The sequence below is a fragment of the Bombina bombina genome, chromosome 4, assembly GCF_027579735.1.
Source record: "Bombina bombina isolate aBomBom1 chromosome 4, aBomBom1.pri, whole genome shotgun sequence".
Lineage (NCBI taxonomy): Eukaryota > Metazoa > Chordata > Amphibia > Anura > Bombinatoridae > Bombina > Bombina bombina.
This window is the reverse complement of record NC_069502.1, coordinates 500,804,405-500,816,655: the sequence shown is the minus strand read 5'-3', so window position 1 is coordinate 500,816,655 and position 12,251 is coordinate 500,804,405.

The window sequence follows — 12,251 nt, the reverse complement described above, 5'->3', positions numbered from 1 at the left end:
GGTAACTTTGTATTTATTTTAACTAGGTACAATAGTTATTTAATAGTTAATAACTATTTAATAACTACCTAGCTAAAATAAATACAAATTTACCTGTAAAATAAATCCTACCCTAAGTTACAATTACACCTAACACTACACTATCATTACATTAATTAAATAAATTAATCCTATTTAAAACTAAATACCTGTAAAATAAACCTTAAAATCGGAACAGCCAATAGAATGCAAGGTCAGTCTGATTGGCTGATTGGATCAGCCAATTGGATTGAACTTGAATCTGATTGGCTGATTGAATTAGCCAATCAGATTTTTCCTACCTTAATTCCGATTGGCTGATAGAATCCTATCAGCCAATCGGAATTCAAGGGACACCATCTTGAATGACGTCACTTAAAGGTACCGTCATTTAGTCATCGGATCAAGAAAGAAGAGGATGCTCCTCGTCGGATGTCTTCAGGATGCTGCCGCTCCACTCCGGATGGATGAAGATAGAAGATGCCGCCTGGATGAAGACTTCTGATGGATGGAAGACCTATTTTTGCCCCGCTTGGATGAAGACTTCTGCCGGTCTGGATGTCCTCTTCTGCCCCATTGGATGAAGACTTCGGCCCGGCTGGGTGAACACGACTCAAGGTAGGGAGATCTTCAGGGGGGTAGTGTTAGGTTTATTTAAGGGGGGTTTGGGTTAGAGTAGGGGTATGTGGGTGGTGGGTTGTAATGTGGGGGGGTATTGTGTTTTTTTACAGGCAAAAGAGCTGTTTTCTTTGGGGCATGCCCCGCAAAAGGCCCTTTTAAGGGCTGGTAAGGTAATAGAGCTGTTAACTTTTGTAATTTAGTATAGGGTAGGGCATTTTTTTTATTTGGGGGTCTTTGTTATTTTATTAGGGGGCTTAGATTAGGTGTAATTAGTTTAAAATTCTTGTAATATTTTTTTATTTTTTGTAATTTAGTGTTTGTTTGTTTTTTGTACTTTAGTTTAGTTTATTTAATTGTATTTAATTGTAGGTACTTGTAGTTAATTTATTTAATTTATTTAATGATAGTGTAGTGTTAGGTTTAATTGTAACTTAGGTTAGGATTTATTTTACAGGTAATTTTGTAATTATTTTAACTAGGTAGCTATTAAATAGTCAATAACTATTTAATAGCTATTGTACCTAGTTAAAATAAATAATTTATTTAGTTTTATTTAAATTATATTTAAGTTAGGGGGTGTTAGGGTTAGAGTTAGACTTAGGTTTAGGGGTTAATAACTTTATTATAGTAGCGGCGACATTGGGGGCGGGAGATTAGGGGTTAATAATTGTAGGTCGGTGGCAGCGATGTTAGGGAGGGCAGATTAGGGGTTAATAAAATTTATGATTGTGTTTGCGAGGCGGGAGTGCGGCGGTTTAGGGGTTAATACATTTATTATAGTGGCGGCGATGTCCGGTCGGCAGATTAGGGGTTAATACTTGTAGTTAGGTTGCGGAGACGTTGGGGGGGGGCAGATTAGGGGTTAATAACTATAATGTAGGGGTCAGCGATGTTAGGGACAGCAGATTAGGGGTTAAAAGGCTATAATGTAGGTGGCGGCGATGTCCGGTCGGCAGATTAGGGGTTAATACTTGTAGTTAGATTGCAGCGACATTGGGGGGGGGCAGATTAGGAGTTAATAACTATAATGTAGGGGTCGGCGATGTTAGGGACAGCAGATTAGGGGTTAATAGCTATAATGTAGGTGGCGGCGATGTCCGGTCGGCAAATTAGGGGTTAATACTTGTAGTTAGATTGCAGCGATGCTGGGGGGGGCAGATTAGGGGATAATAACTATAATGTAGGGGTCGGCGATGTTAGGGACAGCAGATTAGGGGTTAATAGCTATAATGTATTTGGCGGCGATGTCCGGTCGGCAGATTAGGGGTTAATACTTGTAGTTAGATTGCGGCGACGTTGGGGGCAGATTAGGGGTTAATAACTATAATGTAGGGGTCGGTGATGTTAGGGACAGCAGATTAGGGGTTCATAGCTATAATGTAGGTGGCGGCGGTGTCCGGTCGGCAGATTAGGGGTTAAATAATTTTATTATAGGGTTTGCGATGTGGGGGGGCCTCGGTTTAGTGGTTCATAGGTAGTTTATGGGTGTTAGTGTACTTAAGCACTGTAGTTAAGAGCTTTATATTCCGGTGTTAGCCCATAAAGCTCTTAACTACTGACTTTATTCGCCGTGTATTACACTAGTATTTACACCTAATATACAGTACATAATAATAGTCTAATACACAGCATATCCCACCTAAAACATACCGATCGAACCGAATAGAACCCAATTCAGCTGAATTTATTCGAATCCGAAAAAATCTGAAACTAATTAATTCAAATTTTGCTGAATTCGAATCGATCCGAACCGAAATTCGAAAAGTCTGAATCGATCCGAACCGAAAACGAACCAAATTTTTTTAGCCATGCACATATCTAGGGGACATTTAAAACAAGTAGCATTGAACTGAACTACTATAACTACAGTTTCTTCTTGATGACTATATTATCTTTATGGGATCACAAATATAATTAGTTAGTTATTAGTTACTGTTAAAGCAGTACTACACACAACTGAACAGTGACTGAGTCTGTCACTGAACAGTACACACAGTCACAGTCACAAACAAACAAACAAGTTACAATACATAAAAAAGCCCACAGACATCAAGGAGTAAATCATGGTGAAGAAAGGGTGGCACGCCACTCACCTGAGGTGTGTGTGCTTTATTTTTGTATTGTGCTGTTGTGTGTGTGTGTGCTGTGTACTGTGTCTGTACAGTATATTTGTAATCCAATAAAGATTTACTCAAGGTTTACTCAAGGTTTTTCCTTCCCCTAATAATAGTGGTTTGGCTTCAGTCTCACTCTCTGCACACTCATAGACAGTTACTAGACAGACACTAGAGACAGTGGGACACACACAAACAAAAACATTCAAAGGCACCACAGCCAGTCAGCCACAGTCACACTCATACTCATAGACAGACACACATACAAACAAAAACATTCAAAGGCAGTTAAGGCACTCAGTCTCACACACACTCATAGATACATACAAACAACATTCAAACTGGCACTCACTCACAGTCACACTCACACACTCATAAAAACAGTTAGACAGTACACACATTGTTATTGTTAACTGGTTGGTTATATTAGGTTAACCCCTACAGATCTGCCTGGGAGTGGGATGGCATTTGGGATCATAAACAAAAACATATGATATCTTTCTTAAAGGGTCTATTTAAAATAGACAATTTTTAGTGTGAATAATCCCTTATGCAATATGCACTCACTGCATTGCAAACATTACAGGTGTGCTGTAAACAATAGCACAACATCTACAAAACAGAGCACTTCCTGATTGGCAAACATCACAGTAACACTAGAAGTAGTAATAGACATTATACAACAAGTAGCATTGAACTACTAGATTAACTAACTTTGATTATCTTTATGGGATCACAAATATATTGTTACACAACACACACACAGTCAAACAATACCAAAAAAAACGCACATCAGAAAAAGAGTGAATCATGGTGAAGAAGGGTGACATGCACACATGAGGTGTGTGCAGTTGTGTGTTGTTTCTTTTGTATTGTTTGTGTGTGTGTGACTGTGACAGTGAGTGACGTGGTCGGTCGTGTCGTGTACTAGTATATTTTGTGATCCAACAAAGATTTACTCAAGGTTTTAAGCTTCATTTTTCAAAAAGCTATAAGCTATAACATTAAAGGGACACTGTACCCAAAAAAATTATTTTGTAATTCAGATAGAGCATGCAATTTTAAGCAACTTTCTAATTTACTCCTATTATCATTTTTTCTTCATTCTCTTGCTAACATTATTTGAAAAAAAGGCATCTAAGCTTTTTTTTTGGTTTCAGTACTCTGGACAGCACTTTTTTATTGGTGGATGAATTTATCCACCAATCAGCAAGGACAACCCAGGTTGTTCACCAAAAATGGGCCGGCATCTAACCTTACATTCTTGCATTTCAAATAAAGATACCAAGAGAAAGAAGAAATTTTTATAATAGGAGTCAATTAGAAAGTTGCTTAAAATGTCATTCTCAATCTGAATCATGAAAGAAAATTTTTGGGTACAGTGTCCCTTTAACAAATATAAAATAACTTAACAATACTTCACTGGGCAGTGGGGCACACAGCACTTTCTTCTGGATGTGCCAAAAAACATTAAATATTAATATAAACCTGAATCACTACTCAGAATTATGGAATATGTAGGTTTTTCTGTAAGAACACTAGTTGATCCACATGCTCTGGTTTGAGGGTGCTTCATTTTGCCATTACCACATCTCCTGCAGTGGAGAAAACGCGCTCTGCAGACACGCTTGTACCTGGGATACACAAGTATCGCTTTGACAAATGAGAGAGGAGGGGAAATATGACCTCATGTACATGCCACCAGTTCAAAGGGTCTTCAGTGAGAGGCAGAGATGGGGCTTTACAATATTTCTCTATTTCCTCTTCAGCCTTGGCATAGGGGGTCTTGGGTTCTATTGTACCTTCAGTGTCAGTGAAAGACTGTCCCAGCAAAGTCATGAGCAGCGATGTGGACTTTCTTTTGGGAGGAGAAGGGTTATCCTCCTCGATGGGTGATTCTTCTTCCAGAGTTTCTTTTCCCTCAAGCAGTGGTACTTCATCCACGTTTGTCCTCCTAGATGTAACTGTACTAGTACACTCAATCTGTGTTTGAACAAAAGAATAGAAAAAATAGCATTCATTAATACCATGAGCAGCCAGCCAGCTAATGCTATGTGTGTGCTCAGAGAGACAGTAATGCATAAATAAATGCATGCAGCAGCTCACATCTATTAGGAGTGGACGGAGGAGGAGGAAAGTTGACTGACGGTGGCATTTTCTAACTGTCTTATATAAATAAACCTTGTACTCATTAAACTAGCTACTAAGCAAGCTACTGCTAGCTAAGCCTATTTTGTTATGGATGGTATGTTTTATGTTTGTTTTCAATTTATACATTTTTCAAGAAACATGATGCAATTATAAGGATGCAGCCTCCTCAGTCACTCCTTTGTATATCTCCAATCTCTCCTCCTCTGTGAGAATAAAAGGCAGTCCCTTAAAACGAGGATCTAGGGCAGAGGCTGTATAAAGTATCTTCTTCTCTGCCTCACTGCTGTACCTCTTCAGGAGATCTGTTTTGATGGCATTCTTGATCTCATGGATCATTGGTGTGTCTCCCATGGTGTCTGTCATGTTCTGGAGCAGTTGTGCATTTAGAGGGGCAATGAGAGAAACAGTTGGATTGCGCTCTTCTGACATCAGTGTGGTTGCATCTTTCATTGGCTTTAATGCACTCACAGCATCCTCTGCATTTGACACATCTGTTTCGTTGAGAGTGCAGAGATCTGACTCACTTTTTCTGACTTCTGGAGACAACAATGTGGCACAGATTGCAGGTTGCTGTTCTAGGAACCTCTCGACCATGTCATATGAGCTGTTCCACCTTGTTGTCACATCAGTTATCAGCTTATGATTCTTCAGGCCAAGACATTTCTGTTTTTCTTTCAGACAGTGGTTTGCTGTAGTGCTGCGGTGAAAAAATGTTGATATTCGTCGCACTCTGCCTAAAAGCCTGGAGAGCATGGCCACTTTCAGCGCCCGCTGGGATGCGAGATTCAGTGTATGGGCGAAGCTTTTTATATGAGGGAATTTTCCAACTTGAGCAGCAACAATCATGTTGGACGCATTGTCGGTCACAAGCACTACAGATTTATCAGACAGCTGCCATTCTTCCACGACACGAGACAGTAGCTCCGCCAGATGAGAACCCATGTGAGACTCATAAACTGCTCTCGTTTGCAGCACATGCGACAAGATCTGCCAGTCCTTGCTAACGTAATGTGCAGTTACTGTTACATAAGACTCCGTCGTGACTGAAGTCCATGAATCACACGTTATTGCGGCTCGACTGGCTTGGCTCATTGATGCAATTACCTGAGCTTTTGTTTCGTGGTAGAGTGCAGGTATAACGTTTTCTGTAAAGTGATTGCGTGATGGGATCTTATAACGTGGCTCTAGCGTCTTCAACAGGTTGCGAAACCCAAGGTTTTCCACAACAGATTAAGGCCTTAGGTCCTTCGCTATGAAAGTTACCACAGCTTTGGTTATTCTCTTCCCTTTTTCAGAGTTGGGCGGCAAAGTTGACAGCATTGCATCAATTCTTGGCTGATGAGCTTCAGCTAGTCTTGTTATTTCCTTGGCAGTGGCACTGGCGGCAGGTGTTAGCATCTCAGAGTGAAAACGGCTAACGTGATTCCTCAAGTTAGTAGTATTCCCTAGGTATTTAATTTTTGTGTGACAGGCTATACAAACCGTGTCTGTTTTGTCCAATTCGTGCTTTCCAGTATGTTCATAAAATCCAAAATGTACCCAGATGCTTGCTTTTAAAATGCTAGGTGCATTTTTTATCTCTCTATCTTTTTTGTCTCCCTCTGTCATTTTAGCATGACATGTACATATGTAACGGATGATGTTGTTGTCAACGTCGAACTCTGTCAGTGTTAAAAAAAAAAAAAAACACTAAGTTGTCAAAATGTCAAGCCGCAAATGTAAAATCAACAAGTACTAGTAACTTCAACTACTTGCATTTTGCCAAAATTTTAAAACAAATTGCATTGCAGGGGACATCACTCACTTACTGTAATATATTACACACTTAAAGGTGCAATGAAACCCAAACATTTACTTTCATGATTCAGATAGAGAATACAATTTTAAATAAACAACATAACTAACTTCTATTATTTAATTTGCTTCATACTTCTCAGATATCGTTAGTTGATGAAATAGCAATGCATTGCACACATTAGTGCACGACACAAGGAGGAGGCGATGCATTTCAACAAAGGATAAGCAAATAAGCAAATTATATAATAGGGAAAGTTGTTTAAAATTGCATGCACTTTCTTGAATCACAAATTGGGTTTTATGGCCTTTAGTTTAGTATGTTTAAAAATGCAGCTTTTAGCCTTGTTAACTTATAAAACAGGGATTGGGTTCTTCGGATTGGCATCTTTTAAGAGAGCACTCAGCACATGCATTTGCAATTGCATTGCATATTAATTGCATATATAAAATTTATTATATTAAATAAATACTATTATATATATAATATAAGTGTATATTATTAAAATATTTGCACTGCAGACAAGGCATCCATGTGAAAAACATCTAGAAGATTATTGATTGTATTGTAGAGGGGCTGCAGACCATCCATGTGAAAAACATGTAGATAGATAGATTAGACTAATAGACAATATAGTATACTATTTATTTATAATGCATTTTATATATGCAATATTCAATTATGCAGCAATTATGCAGCAGCCTGAGCCTCAGTCAGTAGTACTGTAGTACATAGCGTTAAGTAAATAATATTGATAATAATTAATAATTTAATTGTACCCCTTATTGTGTACCCCTTATTGTGCTCTTTCAGTAAGCTAAGTACTAGGCAAGTAGGCAATGGCATTGGCAAAATGTACGACGTTTTGGTAACTAAGCTATTAAAGTTATTAGTTTCTCACCATAGGTCTCCTCCTCTGTCTCCCACAAAATAAAATTGAGCCCGCCGTGTAACTGTATACCGCCGTGTATACTCGGAGTCGGAATCGTCATCACATTCACCATCATCAATCTCAGGCAACACACAGTGAGTCCTGCTTTGCTCCTACTGCGTAACTTCGGCACTTCCAGAGACCGCCCATGGAGCGCCCATGTTGCTTTATTGGGTGACGTGAAGTCAGTGACGTCAAAACGCTGTACCACGCACTTTTGCGCACTTTCTGTTACTTGTCCTGGAGGCTGGGTCACGTGGGTAACGTGAATCGATTCTCGCATCTCACCGCATCGATGCAGAATTTTTTCATGCCGCATCGCGATGCACCTAGTTGATAGGGTAATTTGTCATCCACACCCTTTAAATAGAACAGTTTGCTGTCTTCCAGGGGCTCGTGTTAGGTATATTGTGGAGCGTATTGATAGATTGTTAGAGGGATGTGGGTCTGATCCTGCAGTCATGGTACATATTGGTACTAATGAAGGAATCAGTGGGAGATGGAGAGTCCTAAAAATGACTTCAGAGAGTTAGGTAGAAAGCTTAAAGCAAGGACCTCCAAAGTAATATTTTCTGAGATATTACCAGTGCTGTGTGCTAATTCAGTAAGGCAGAAGGAGCTAAGGTCTGTTAATTCATGGTTAAAGACATAGTGTAAAAATGAGGGGTTTGACTTTTTAGAGTACTGGGCTGACTTTTCACTTGGGTACAGTTTGTACAGTAAGGATGGATTGCACCTGAATGACATGGGTGCAGGTGTGTTGGGGAAAAGGATGGTAGCAAGTTTAGAGAATCTTTTAAACTAGGGAAAAGGGGGGAGGGTCAGTTAGAACACAATAGAACAGAGAGGTCAGTCTGTGAATCTGTCACTCCTTTAATATCTCAAGGAAGGGATGACTTAAGAAATGTCACATTAGAAAGTATGGAGGAAAGCACACCAAGTATCAGCAGAAAGCACATGAAAATTAAATGTATGGCAACAAATGCAGGAAGCCTGACAGGTAAAATGGGGGAGCTGGAACTTTTAGTTGCAGAAGAGGACTCTGATGTTATCAGTATAACTGAAACTTGGTGGGATGATTCACATGACTGGGCAGTTAACTTAGAGGGGTATACTTTATTTAGGAGGGACAGGAATAATAAAAGGGGTGGAGGAATCTGCATGTATATTAAACCTAACCTTAAACTTAAAATAAGGGAAGATATCTATGTTACAGGTGACAATGTAGAGACCCTGTGGGTGAAAATAAAGAGTGGGGGGAAAAATCACCCAAAATATATTACTAGGAACATGCTACAAGCCCCCCAACATTAGTGACCTGGATGAAACTCAACTACTTATGCAAATAGGTAAGGCTGCTAATAACAGTGCTGTAATTATGGGGGATTTTAACTACCCTGATATAAACTGAGCCAATGAAACTAGTAATTCGGCTAAGGGGGATAGATTTTTAAATGCTCTCAGGGATAACTTCTTGTCACAATTAAAAGAGGAGCCAACTAGGAGTAACGCTATATTGGATTTAGTGCTATCAAATAATATAGATATAATATCAAAGATAGAAGTCAAAGAACATTTGGGTTACAGTGATCATAACATGGTCACATTTGAAATCTCTTTTCATAAGCAGTGTCTTAAAGGTTTAACCAAGACTTTTAATTTTAAGAAAGCAAAATTCAACAATTTAAGGAAATCATTAAATAACATAAATTGGGACAAATTATTCTCTAATACAAATACAGAGGATAAATGGATAACATTTAAAACTTTGTTAAATAAATATACATATCAACAAATACCATATGGTTATAAAAATAAAAAATCCAAGCCAATGTGGCTGAATAAAAATGTGTTAAGAGAAATTAGGAAAAACCGTTGGGCATTTCAATTATTCAAAGAAAAAAGTACAGACTCAACATTCCATATTTATAAGGAATGTAACAAAGCATGCAAAAAAGCAATCAAATTAGCCAAAATTGAAAATGAAAAATTAATTGCCAAGTCTAACTCTAAAAAATTATTTAAGTACATAAATAGCAAAAAATCTAAGAACGACAATATAGGTACATTAAAATGCATGGAAAGTAGCATGATTTACAGGGAGAAGGCTGAGGTACTAAACCAGTTTTATTTTTCCGTATACACAAGAGAGGAACCATTGGATGATACTTTGGAACAAAATAGAACATGCTAGCCCTTACCATTAACTGGGTTATGTATAGATGATATCAGAAACAAATTGGATAATATTAAGGTAAATAAAACTCTAGGCCCAGATGCAATACTTCCAAGGGTGTTAAGTAACTTAGCACTGTTATAGACAAACCTCTACTCTTAATTTTTCAAGACTCATTATCCTCAGGCATGGTACCCAAGGATTGGTAAAGCTGATGTGGTGCCACTCTTCAAAAAGGGAGTAGGGATGATCCAGGAAGCTATAGACCAGCTAGTCTGACATCAATAGTGGAGAAGATATTTAAAAGGGATTATAAGGGATTATATTGATGAGCATATTCAGATTGTGAGTTCTAATCAGCATGGTTTTATGAGAAATAGATCATATCAAACTAATCTAATTAGATTCTATGAGGAAGGAAGTAAAAATATAGCTAAAGGGGGATCAGTTGATGTGATATACTTAGATTTTGCAAAGGTGTTTGATACAGTGCCACATGAGAGATTAATGCACAAAATTAAGGGACTGGGAATAGCTGAAAATGTTAGCTCATGGATAAATAACTGTATAAAAGATAGGAAGCAACGAGTAGTAGTAAATGGATCATGTATTGGACAAATGTAATCAGTGGAGTCCCCCAGGGATCAGTACTGGGCCCTGTTCTTTTTAATACTTTTATAAATTACTTGGAGCAAGGATTAAATAGCAACATCTCTAATTTTGCAGATGATACTAAGTTAAGTAAGGTCATTAGGTCAGAGCAGGATGAACTTTTGTTACAAAAGGACCTGCAAGGTTTAATACAGGAAAATGCAAGGTTCTACATTTTGGAAGTAAAAATAAGCAGGCAGCGTATTTAAATGGGACAAGACTTAGCCAAACACAGGAGGAAAGGGATTTCGGGGTAGTAATAGATAACAAGCTAAAGATGAGTGCACAATGCAGGGCAGCGCTTCAAAGGCTAATAAGATACTAGCATGTATTAAAAGAGGCATTAATTCAAGGGAGGAAAGCATAATTCTGTCACTATATAAAGCCCTGGTAAGACCTCACCTTGAGTATGGAGTGCAGTTCTGGGAACCGATCGCAAAAAAAGATATTGCAGAACTAGAAAAAGTTCAGAGAAGAGCCACAAAGCTAATAAGAGGATTTGAGAATTTAAGCTATGAGGTGAGGCTAGCCAAACTGGTTCTGTTTTCTTTAGCAAAAAGGCGCTTGAGAGGTGACATGATTACTTTATATAAATATATTCAAGGCCCATATACAGAGATGGCAGTCACAATTTGAAATTGGAGGAAAGGAGATTTAATCTCCTGCAACGGAAACGTTTTTTCACTGTAAGAGCAATAAAATTGTGGAACTCATTACCAAAGGAGGTGGTGAATGCCAGTACCCTAGATACATTTAAAAAATGTTTGGATACATTTCTGTCTATAAATAAAATTTATAGATATGATTGGTAGTATTAAATGGGTCACCTTTTAGTGGGATTATTTAAACTTAACTGGAGCTTTTTGTAAGTATTTTAGATTTGTATAGGTTGAACTTGATGGACTTCGGTCTTTTTTTAACCTCATCTACTATGTTACTATGTAGTTTCTATACAGGACTTGGAAACTCTGTTGTTGAGTATACATAAAATAAAAATATGCCCATACCACATATTGTGATGTTTATTGCAGAAAGGGTAAAACAGTCTATCAGACAGTCACATTTAATGTTAACTCTATGCAATTTATATTAGAGGCAGAGGTCTCAGACGTTCCCCTTGATTTTCAGGACATCTTGGTACCGATAATATGGTATTCAGTGTTTTTTCTCAAGGCTGGGTACAACTGAAACCTATAATCTGCATTGGGAATTTGTCTTCGCTAAAATAGCTAGGATTTCACAGTATATGCAAATTATGAGTTATAATAAATATCCTAGAAAAAAAAATTACCGGTGTACATTATGTTATGAATTTTTAAGTTTACAAATGAATGCACTGTACTGAAGCAATAATTTGTCATGCAGATTCTAATTGCATGCAATTACTTGGTACTTAATGTGCCATGTATTTAAAATTGAAATGTAAACTAATTTCCATACTATTATAAGATCCAATTTCACCTTGTTATGTCCAGTGGAAATAAACAGGGTTAATTATAATATATTTTTTATCTTTATTTTTAAAATTAAAATTAAAATTAAAAAATTACACATACAGATATTAAAAATCTTAATTTTGATTTTGTTCCATCTCAATACCAGCTAACTGCTGTATTATACTGCAAATAATCAGAAAAATGCATATTCTTTTAAAACCAATTACAAAGCTTCTTATTTTTGCTTTTATTGTATAAATATTGATAACTATTAAATTGCATGGATAATAATGCTGTAAATTTCAAGGAAAAAATAAAAGGCAAAATGACAGTGCATTTACATACTATAAAAAAAAAA